Source organism: Triticum dicoccoides, chromosome 1A (assembly GCF_002162155.2).
Source record: "Triticum dicoccoides isolate Atlit2015 ecotype Zavitan chromosome 1A, WEW_v2.0, whole genome shotgun sequence".
Lineage (NCBI taxonomy): Eukaryota > Viridiplantae > Streptophyta > Magnoliopsida > Poales > Poaceae > Triticum > Triticum dicoccoides.
Genome location: NC_041380.1, coordinates 544,011,579 through 544,024,087, shown reverse-complemented (window position 1 = coordinate 544,024,087; position 12,509 = coordinate 544,011,579). Strand labels below are relative to the sequence as shown.

Genomic DNA, 12,509 nt, shown 5'->3' with positions numbered 1-12,509 from the left:
CTATATTCAGATTTGAATGCTTCAAATATGATCTTGAACTGAAAACAGCTACAAGAAGCCATTATCTCTTAATTTGAAGACATGAACTCAATAATTACTACAGGAATCATGAACAAATACAGGTAAGAAAATTTCCAATTTGTGAAGAAAATACAAGACAAAGAGGGGAGATTTGTGGTTGCTACCTATAATCTGGAAGGAGGAGGAGGAGGAACGATGGCTGGAATCGATCGCTAGAAGTTTTCCTCGATCGGCCAGCTGATTTCCTTGGAGTTGCCGCAGCGATCGCCCAAAGCTGAGACAGCGCGCGACAGAGCAGCGCAGCATACGTTTCCCTGCCAAAATCCTCTCGTGCTCCCGCCTGAAGTTTTGTTTTCCCTCCACTCTGTTGAAGTAGGCCTTTAGGTGGGCTATGAAATCTGGGCTGGGCTGCTTATTTTAGGCTGAGTGAGGGATCGAAAGAAGCAGCCGACCGATCGAGAACGAGCGGCATCTGGCGTGCGCTGGGCTGCCTCTGACTTGCTATAAGCAAGTTAGAGAATCTGAGCCGGTACAAATGAGATGATAAGATAACACTCTTGCGGTATCTCATAAGTGGCTCTATCCAACCCCGGTTCAATTATTGGATTTCGAGAATATCACCTTGATATATCAATATCAATGACCAGGAAACTCAATCATGAATTCGCATACATTTTCCCACCAAAGATTCTTTTAGAATAATACTCATATACATTCAAGTTTTCTTTCCCAAGGTGAATCACAAAAAAGTTAACCAATTCCCAGAATATTATTCAGGGTAGAAATCGTGAAGCTAATGGAAAAAATAAAATATTTTGGTATTGCATCAAGGGCATAATTGCAACACACTGATTCTCGAGTATTATTTAGAATTCTAAAAATGTACAAGCATGTTTACACTCCAACTCACTTAGGTGAAAGCAAGCAATTCAAAAATCTTAGAGATATAAAGAAACATAAACTGCATAATTAACACTTGCCTTTAGACAAGCCTGTCAATGATACATAGAAGTCTTCAACGTGCAGAAGGACCAGTAGCCATTGTCGGCACTCTCTTCAAATAATGCTCCATCTCAAATGTATTGTTGTTTTGGATCACATTAGTAGATTGATTAGTGGTGTAAGCATCATATCTCAAGTTCGGGTTCTCACTGCTGCTGCCAGAGTAAAATCTATGGCTTGCGATGTCACCTCCACCATGAGCCTTCTCGAGCTCAATGCACTCTTGTAGTTGCATCACCACATCGGTCATGGTGGGTCGACGTGTCGACATCTGTGAGGTGCACTTGAGTGCAATGTCTGCAACCTTCCACACAATGTTGACATCGTAATCTCCAAGCATTTGTGAATCCACCACATCCTCGATGTTGCCCTGTGCCAACCGCTCTCGTGCCCACTGGATGATACTCATGGGTACCGGCTCTCGCAGGATGGCCGCCTTCCCCGTGACTAGCTCCAGTAGTACGACTATGAAGCTGTACACATCACTCTTGGTTGTTGGCTGCATCGTCGCCTGGTACTCTGGATCTACGTATCCCGGGGTACCGACGAGCGTGTTTGTGGACACGTGGGTGTCATTGCTGTCGTCAAAGGCCCTGGACAAGCCAAAGTCAACGATCCTAGCCTCGAGTCTCGCGTTCAACAAAATATTGGTGGCCTTAACATCTCTGTGGATGAGGGGTGGATTGCAACCCTTGTGTAGGTACTCCAGCCCTACAAATTAACACACCAGTTTCTGCTCAAGTTTGTTTAAAGTTGAAACACCAAACACTGACAACACAAAGAAGTGTGCTCTGCCTTCAAGTACATACCTTGCGCAGATTCAAGTGCGATTCGTAGTCTTTCTGTCCATGATAGATGTGGTGTGTTGCAGTTGCTTCCCACTAGTAGATTGCCATTGTAAGATAAAAAAAGAATATCAATTTTGTCAGCTCTAAACGTACAAATAACACTAAATTGCCTCAGAGGTACTAAAGTCTAAAGCTAGTATGTTCTTTGAGGAAATACTCCAAATTTTCAAGCTACTAGTAACATGCGCATACTACACTATGCTAGCACAAAATTAAGGTGAACCATTATTTAGCTAAAGTTATATATTGAATTAATATACGATCTCTAACAAGGTTTATACACCGAATGAACCTCGATAGGCTAGGATATAAGTGTTTGCTCTCAAGATTCAATGAGCTTTGTCGAGAATGAAGGTCTACATAGTCGTCATTTAGGTTTTGAGCCAGGAAGATATATATTAGAAATTGGGGGTGGGGGTGGGGTAGCGGGTGCGTGATGCGTGATGCGAGGTGGTAGGAGGGGATTTGGGTAGGAGAGGCACAAGAAGTACAAGGATTTGGGAGAGAGGATTGTCATGCTGGCGGTCTTGCATGGGGCCACTTGTGAGGGGCGAAGTAATGGGGAGGTTGGAAAAGGAGTGAGACCACCAACTGAAATCTTCATAAGTAAAAAAAAAACTGCTAGACAATGTGCATACCATCAATATGCTCTTGCAGTGTTCCTTCCGACATGTACTCATAGACAAGTGCCATGTACTCTCCATCCTTGCAATAACCAATCATGGAGACAAGATTCTTGTGGTGAATCTGTGTCAAAATTTGAGCCTAGAGAAATGTTCATATAAACTTATCAAATTTCACTCTGAAATCTCTCGAACTCTGAAACATCAAGCGTACTGACAGAAAGTATACCTCTGCGAGGAACTCCTTGACGCCTTGATGGGAAGAATGAGACCGCAGCTTCACCGCCACCTGGGTGCCATCCTCCAAGAAGCCGTCGTAGACATACCCGAACCCTCCGCGTCCCAGCACTCGCTGAAAGTTGTCCGTTATCTTCTCTAAGTCTTTGTACGTGAACCGACGGTTCTCAAGACGCTGCAGCGAACTGTCGGTGCAGACATTGTTTCCCGGTGCATTGGTTGTCATTGTCTCATTCCGGGGTGTAATGGAGTTGTTCATTGAACCTTCACAGGTGGCGAATGGCACTAGCTAATATTAATTGGTGCTGACATATGGGAAATTTATTTATGGACTGTTGTGGTGCTGCAGAAGCCTCACCTTGCTTCTTTCGTTTTAGCAAGCAAATCAGTAGCAATGTCACTGATACTATCACCGCAATCAGAACTGCGGGCACAACAATGTAGATGGCTAGCTTGTTGTTCCTTTTAGCAGGTATCTGACATGAATTAGCATTGGTACAGAGGTTTGGATTGTTGCCATATCTAACAAAATATGCAACGAAAGATATTAGTGAAATTCTAAGTATCATTGCCAGATAGACTGGGAAGAAATTGAAATGGATCGTACCTTAGATCCAGAGAGTCATCTCGAATTCTTTTGAGGAGTCCAGAGGGGATCGATCCATTTAGCCGGTTGCCTGAAACATCTCTATGGAAACAAAATACTCAACCTATTCAAATGACAACTCGTGCGAATAGTTTAAAATTTCAAAGAAAGCTTCCGTGCTTACAGAAACGTCAGTGAAGGTAATTGCGAAAGACCATCTGGAATTGAACCTGTAAGGTTATTGTTTGACAGGTCACTGCAAGAGACGAAACACAATCTTATTTCATATATTTTTTGTTGCAAAGAAAAAACTAATACAAACTGGGTCAAAATAGATACTTGATCTATCCATCCGAAAATATAGTGTGTTTATATTTTTTTAAGTCAAATTTCGTAACCTCATTTGGTCAACTTTGTAGAAAACTCTATCATGAAATATATTGATATTGTAGATATAGATAATTTTCTTTATAAATTTGACCAAAGTTTGTGATGTTTGACTTTAGCAAACTTGCACATTATATTATGGGATGGATGGAGTGGAAAACTCCAAACGTACAGGTATTGGACTGTCTTCAGATTCACGAAAGATGGTGATATATCACCATTTAGACCACTGGAGGACAGGTTTCTGCAGGGAGCAAATGAAGTGGATCAGTTTCACTCCACGTTGCACGGCAGTTATATGCAACCTTTTTGATTTTCCGTTCATTATTTCATGCACAAGCGAGCATAGGTACAGATGAGGAAGTACTTACACGCTTGTGATCCTTGGTGGGCTGTCAGGTGGGTAGCTGCAGGTCACACTGGTAGAAAAAAGGTCTGTTGTCCCGGTTCGTAAGAGCCTTTTGTCCCGGTTCTGAAACCGGGACTAAAGGGTCGGTACTAATGCACTGTCCCTTTAGTCCCGGTTCAATCCAGAACCGGGACAGATGGGCCTCCACGTGGCCTGTGCGCGGAGCCCAGGCAGGAGACCCTTTGGTCCGGTTGGTGGCATCAACTGTGACCAATAGGCATCCACGCGTCAGCATTTCTGTGGCTGGGGTTTTTGTTTTTTTTAAGGGGGGGTTGGGGGTTTTGGGGGGGTTAATTTAGGTGTTTCATATATTGTGTTAGCTAGCTATAATTAATAGAGAAAAGTGTCCTCTCTTATGTCCGTGCTTGGTCGACGCTACGTACTATACATACGTATAGAGAGGACTAGACACGCTAGCTAGCTAGTAAGCAAACGAAGGAAACAGAAGATCGTCATGAACATATATGCATACAAAGAGAAGTGATATCGACCACCTCTCCTTCTCCGAAAGATTGGTCGAACAACAAGTTCTCGTATATCTATCCGACACTACCGGCTACATGTATACAATAATTATCTCTTACAAATATAATCATACGGACTGAGGGTCCACATAGTATTCTCTGTCTTCAGCGATCACGTGGTCAAAAAAGAATGCCGCCAATTCCTCTTGAATTGCTCGCATGCGAGCTGGTGCTAGGAGTTCATCCCTCTTCCGAAACATCTAATTTAAAGAAGGGGGTCAATACATATATATATGAATGAATGAAACTCAACACAAATGATGGTAATAAAATAAAATTGTGAATGTTGTTATTTACATACTTCATATTGTTCGTCAGTGTATCCCCGCTCACAGGTCGTGTGGCGGATGGACTCGCAAACGTAGTATCCATAGAAATCATTCCCTTGTTCCTGCCACAACCACTTTACAAGAAATAGAGGTCAATCAAACTGATAAGCAAAAATGCCAAATGGTATTGATGAAACTAGCGCTTGAATCACTAGTAGATGCGCGGAACATGCTACTATAGTACTTACTTTCGGGTGTCTAAATTGCAGCTCCTTCGGCAGTCCCGGAGCTTTTCTGGTGAATTTTCTCCAAACCCTGCCGGACAAAGAAAACAATTACTTGATATATCAGGAAATGAAAAAAGTTGCTGATATGGTGGATAATGATCGATTTAACTTACTTCTCGAGTATTTGAGTCATGTCTGCATAGTCCTGGGGATCTTTTCGTCTTGAGTCTAAGACGGTTACTAGTCCCTGCTCAAGCTTAATCTCTAGGAGAATATAGTGAAAACTGCACACGCATGCATAACTCATCAATTACATTACTATAACCTTGACTAATATATAAGGGAAACCGAATACGCACAAGACAGTAGCACTCACTTGAAGTTGTAAGGAAAGAGTATTATATCTTTGTTTTCATTTATTACCAACGATCGTAGCAAGTTGGCCTCGGTAGCTGCAGCATGAAATTTAACCTGAGTTGCATCTATGAGATATGTGTTAATGAACCCAATATCACCGACTTGTCTTTTCTTCAATTCGGCGATCTTCAATCTGCATAATATAGTGAGGATGATTATAAATACATGCAATGAAAGAGCTGAGCTATATAGAGAGACTTAATGACAGAAGTATACTACTTACAGACAGTAGCAGGCGACCGTTGTTTTATCGAGGGCCAATTGATTGAAAAACTGAAAGAACTCCTCAAATGGAACAGGCAACAGTTTAATTCCAACAAGGTCATGCTCCTTTTTAACTTTCACATACAAAGTACTCCTCCCCCCAGAGTCTCTGCAGATTTTCAAGTACCAATCATGCAATCTTCGCATCATCGTTGATAGAGATCTTTCATCTTTGACGAGAGGCTTCCCGTACTCGTATCATTGTATCTGCACCTCCATGAAATCATAATGTACATCATCGGGCAGGTAATCGGCAAGATTGCTATAACCGGGCACCATCCTCGGATCATTAGTGACGTTGTCGCCAGGCACCTTGAGCGGGGGGGCACGATTGCTTCGCTTGTTCGCCGAGCTGGGCAATTTGTTTCCCAGCTCGTCGTTCTTTTAGCCTTTGATCACTGACAGTACTTCCCGACTGCTCCGATTTGGCAAATTCTTTTCCAATAATGCGCTCATAGTTTCCTTTCGGCGGAGACTTGGGTGGTTTTTTCAGGGCAGCCAGAGTGCGCTTCGCTTTCACCGGATCTACCTTCTCCTCCGGAGGTGGATGTTTCTTTGCTTTCACCCCTTCAAAGTAGTTCCTCACTTCTTCTCGTGCGATCTCGGCGTTCTCCTCCGGGGTCCTCTCGTATGGTAACTTCTATGGAGTCTTCAGAGAAGGACCAAATCTGTATTTCCTCCCGCCTCTGGCTGTACTGCTAGACGCCGGCCGAGCAGATGGAGCGGTTGTCTTCTTTACTTGCTTACGAGGCGGAGGAGAAGGACTACGACGCGCCGGAGCAGCCGGAGCGGCGGCAGGTCTCTTCCACCCTTGCTGACGAGGCGGAGAAGGAGGAGGCTGGCTGCTCGGGCGCGTCGGCGCAGGCGGAGAAGGAGGCGAAGTGCCGCCACGCGCTGGAGAAGGAGCTGGTTGAGTGCCCTGATCGTCACTCGCCGGAGGAGGAGGCGGTGGAGGAGGCGGAGTGCCCTGACTCGCCGGAGGAGGAGGCGTTGGAGGAGGCCGAGTGCCCTGACTTGCCGGAGGAGGAGGAGGCAGAGGCGTCCAGTTCGGAAGGTTGATGAGCTCCTTCCGCCATAGACATGGAGTCTTCAGAGCAGACCCCAGCCTAGTCTCCCCTTCACCAGTAGGGTGGTCAAGCTGGAGGTCCTCAAATCCCTCCGTTATTTCATCCACCATCATCCTAGCATATCCTTCTGGAATCGGCCGGCAGTGAAAAGTTGCGCCGGGTTCAGTAGGATAAACAGAGCCAACAGCCGCCTTGACCTTCAAATTCATCCATTGCGTCATAAGGTGGCAATTTTGAGACTCCGTGATAGCATCCACGGGATAGCTGGCCGGAGCCGTCAAGGCATGCTCCGGCTGAAGCAGCTCGGTGGAAGTCACGCTGCTTCTCCGCTGAGATGGCGGGGTAGCTTCGGGGGAAGCTTCGGCAGTACGTTTGCTGCGATTTGCTTCTCGTTCCTCTATCGCTTGTACCCTTGCTTGCAGCGCCTGCATTTGGGTCTGCTGCACTTTTTTCCTCCTATCATGGGATTTGTAACCGCCTGCGTCCGGAAACCCAACCTTCCACGGAATGGAGCCTCCCGTGCCTCGTGTCCGTCCAGGGTGCTCATGATTCCCGAGGGCCATTTTGAGCTCGTCGTTCTCTCTGTCTGGAAAGAACGTCCCTTGCTGCGCTGCTTCGATATAGTGCTGAAGCTTCCTGACTGGTATGTCCATTTGATCGTTCGTCCAAATGCACTTCCCTGTTATAGGGTCCAAGGTTCCGCCAGCCCCAAAGAACCAAGTCCGGCAATGGTCTGGCCAATTAATTGTCTCTGGTTCGATCCCTTTATCAACCAGATCATTCTCAGTCTTGGCCCACTTAGGCCGGGCTACGAGGTAGCCACCTGACCCCGTGCGATGGTGATGCTTCTTCTTCGCAGAATTTTGCTTATTTGTCACCGACATCTTCTTACTCTTTTCCGATGTCTTGTGGGCCACAAATGCGGGCCAGTGATCTCTAATCTTCTCATATCTGCCCTTGAATTCTGGTGTCTCATTATTTTCGACAAACTTATTCAGCTCTTTCTTCCACCTCCTGAATAGTTTTGCCATCCTCTTAAGAGCAAAAGACTTGATTAATTGCTCTTTAACTGGCTTCTCTGGATTATCCTCTGGCGGTAGGGTGAAATTTGACTTCAGCTCAGTCCAAAGATCATTTTTCTGCATAGCATTGACATAAGACACCTCAGGGTCTTCTGTAGCCGGCTTAAACCATTGCTGGATACTGATCGGGATCTTGTCCCTAACCAAAACCCCGCACTGAGCAACAAATGCGCTCTTTGTCCGGAGGGGTTCAATTGGTTGGCCGTCGGGCGCGATTGCTATGATCTCAAACTTTTCATCCGAGCTCAACTTTTTCTTCGGGCCTCGTCTCTTTACCGAAGTTGTGCTCGATCCGGAGGGCTAGAAAAAAGAACAAAGACTTAATTAATATGTGTACATACCAAAACAATGAATGCATCAATTAGCTAGTCAGCAGAAGGTTAACTAATATATATACCTGGCCGGACTCGGTTCGGTCACCGGAGACGTCATCACGGTCTACTTCTTGCACCGGCATTGGGTCACTGGAGCCGTCCTCACGGTCTCCTTCTTGCACCGGCATTAGGTCACCGGAGCCATCATAATCATAGCCAGCTGCTTCCATACCATCGGTGTCGTTGAGAAACAACGAGCAGACGGCACCACTTCCTCGTGCGATTATGTCCCCCAACAACTCTTCTTGTACTTCGTCTCGGGCGGTGTCCAAAGTTTCTACAAATATTGACAACATGGCAATTATTATTCAAACATGACAGATGGATATATTAGTGGCAAACGTAGAACTAATATTAATTAGTGGCCTTGACGCTGCTTCTCTAGGGTTTGGGGTGGCCTCGACGCTGCTTCTCTAGGGTTTAGGGTGGCCTCGATGCTGCTTCTCTAGGGTTTGGGGTGGCCTCGACAACGCTTCAAGGATAAAAAAAGAGGAAGAAGAAGAAAAAAAGAGGAGAAGAAAGAATAGAGGAGTTTTTTTATCGGGAACGAGGGTCGTCGAGGGTCACCGAGCGTAGAGGAAACCCTAAATAGCAAGTATCGTGGGTGTGAGATATATGTGGCCGTCGGTGTCGGACACTACATCCACGTCCCACAAGTGACGTGGGCGTCGAAGCCCGTGCCACTTGTTGGACGTGGATGTAGTGTCCGACACCGACGGTACATGTATCTCACACCGACGATACTTTATATTTAGGGTTTCTCCTCTACCGCTCGGCGACCCTCGACGACCCTCGTTTCCGATAAAATAAAGAGGAAGAAGAAGAAAAAAAGAGAAGAAGAGGAAGAAGAAAAAAAAGAGAAGAGACCTCCTCTATTCTTTCTTCTCCTCTTTATTTTCTTCTTCCTCTTCTTTTTTTATCCTCTTCTTCCTCTCATGTTCGAGAGGATCGCCGAGGGGCCGGGAGGTTGCCTAGTGTCAAAGGATTCAACAAAACCATGTCTTCATCATTAGGAAAAAGTAACAGGTGCATGATGGTACGAAGCTCTCCAAAGTTATTTTGGAACGGAGTCCCAGATAGGATAATTTGCCTTTTTGTATGAATTTCAGCAAAGGCCTTCCAAATATCGTTATTTGGAAGGCCTTTGCTGAAATTCATACAAAAAGGCAAATTATCCTATCTGGGACACCATTCTAAAATAACTTTGGAGGACTTCGTCATGCCCTGGTTACTTCCGGCTAATGATGAAGCCATGGATTTCTACAATACTTTGACACTAGGAAACCTCTCTCGACCCCTCGGCGATCCTCGACCCCTCGAACCTTTGACGACCCTGGAACCCTCGACCCCTAGACGACCCTTGAACCCTCGACCCTCGATCCCTCGACCCTATAGAACCCTCGAACCCTCGACCCTGAAACCCTCAACCCTTGACCCCTTAAGAAGAGGAAGAAGAAGAAGAAAAAGAGGAAGAAGAAGAAGAAAAAGAGGAGAAGAAGAAAGAATAGAGGAGAAGAAGTTTTCTTCTCCTCTATTCCTTCTTCTTCTCCTCTTTTTTTTCTCCTCTTCTTCCCGACCCTCGCCCCCTCGAACACTTGGCGACCCTCGACCCTCTACCCTAGCTAGTTCCCGACCCTCGCCCCCTCGATCCCTCGAACACTCGGCAACCCTCGACCCTCTACCCTAGTTAGTTCCCGACCCTCTCCCCCACGAACCCTCGAACACTCGGTGACCCTCGAACCCTCGGCGACCCCCTCCCCCCATCATGTCGAAGTTATCGGGGAGGGGGTATATCGACACTACTAGGGAAAAGGCTAGCAGCAGCGCGGGTTTTAGACCTATCAGTAGCGCGGGGTGGTGCGCTACTGATAAGGCGCTACAGCTAACGAATAGCAGCAGCGTGCCTCCACCCACGCTACGGCTAAATCGACTTAGTAGCAGCGAGTTCCAGGAGGAGCGTGCTGGTAATTAGAAGTAGCGCTTCTCTCTGCCCGCGCTACTACTATTATTTCGTATTTTATTTCTTTTTTATTTCATGTTGTATTCGTACACCTTTACACAAATTTTCATACAACAAGAATTTACAAATTGATTTTACATCATAATGAGTTATTACATCACGGGGTGAAAGAACCGTGTAGACTAGTTTCAAGTGGACGGATATCCACTTGAAACTAATCCGCGGTTCTTTCACCCAATGATATAATAAATATCATCATCATCATCATATCATTAGCAACTTATCATCATCATCATCATATCATTGGTCACTAGTCGTAATCACAATACTCCTGACATCTTCAACTCTAACACATTGTATCACATAATAAACATATTGTACCTCATAGGACCTACTACATTCTCTTAGGACCTACTATATTCTCTAAGGTAAAATAGCAAAAAACAAGATAGCCCCTCGCTCTCCATTATGGAGAATGCAGATTATCCTGTCTCCAATTATTGCCTTTCGCTTAATGTTGCTTCCAAGAACCTCCTTACGAATGTCCAAACATTTTTTCCACTCTTTGATTAGCATGTGTTCATCGGTTTCAGAAATTCGATATGCACAGGTTAGATCCGTAGGATGACCTGGCTGTAGGTTCAGAACTTCAAGGCGACCATTGTAATACATCAGATGAGGCACACAATCCATCGGGATTTTCTGTTGAAAAACATAGTAATAACTTCGTAGTTAGCAATGATGTACTAGTTTTAGAAGTATGCAAAAGATGCACGGATGTCGTAATAGTAAAATATCTTACCGGGGTATCTCCATAGAAGTTATCGTGGTTCAACACGTGCACTAGTGGCACGTATTCACCATAATTTGGAGGAGTTCGATAATAGGTATTGTAATTCTCAAAAAAAGTACAATAAGCAATCAGATGATTTTTCTCCTTATAAGTTAATTCGGAGCCATCAGTGTAGTGGGTTTTGTCTACCATCTTCTGCACATTCTTTGAAGATTCAAAATAAGCTGTCAATGGAAATAAGCTGTCAACTATTTTGAAATAAACAATATAAATTAGTTAATAACTATGTTTGAGAAACTCACATTGCTGTAGAATCGAAAGCGTATCAACAAGGGCCCAAATGTCCATATTGTCTTGCTTGATGTCAGGATGACCAAGATCCATGGTGACAATCATACCCTCATAAAAACCATACATTTTGCAAAGTGCTTCCCAATTTTGATAACCAAAATGGGTTATGCTCTGAGAATTATACAGATTTACTTCAAAATCGATATCATGATGGGTCCTTAGGTGTATTTTCTTTGTTTGAAAATTTTTATGGTCTTCAAAACCCATCCTCTCCAAGACATAGCGTCTTGCATGGCATGGGATAAGCTAGTCGAATTGTAAAAGATGAAAATTAGATGTTGAAATAGTTGAAGTCATGCTTAATTATGAAAAAAACACTTGTCATTGTTGCGTACCGTTTCAACATCGAAGGTCTCCTCGAGCTTAATGCTGAAGCGTCGATCTTCGTCCAGCTCAACGAACCTGTCGCACATACCTCGATCGTCGTGGCACCAGCTGCACTCCCTCGGGAGACTGTCGTCGTCCGAGTACGACATTTCCTACATTCATAATTCAAAGATTAAACTTGTACAATTAAATATATGTACTAAAAAACCTAAATTAGATTATTATTTTTCAAAGAAAATCTAGGCCACTCGATATTTCCCACATATTCTAGCACAAGTCATGCCAGAATTCACGGAAAAATCCGGCATGACCTTTGCTAAAAAAGGACATATCGAGCGCCTAAAATTTGCCGGAACGGAAATTAATCAACACTCCAGCAAAACATAGGCCACTCGGAGGTGTAACCAAAACATGAAATAATTGCTTAAACTAAAAAATAACACCAAATATGCATGTTCAACTAGTTCTATTAATTCAACTAGTTCTTACTAAATATAAACTTAGTATAAAAGAAAAAAAACTAGTTCTTTCTAAAAAGGAAGTAGTTCAACTAGTTATTAATTTACTTACTATACTAGTTCAACTAAAACTTAACTAGTTCAACTAAAACTAAACTAGTTCTATTAATTCAACTAGTTCTTACTAAATATAAACTTACTATAAATAGAAAGAAACTAGCACATCTACTACTACTAATTAACATCTAACTACTACATCTACTACTAATTAACATGTACTACT

General features: G+C 44.1%; 1 pseudogene; it reads right to left on the bottom strand.

Annotated features, from left to right (window-relative positions):
- Positions 1-1,036: 1,036 nt before the first annotated feature.
- Positions 1,037-12,509, bottom strand: part of LOC119354858 — a 21,404-nt pseudogene continuing 9,931 nt past the window's right edge.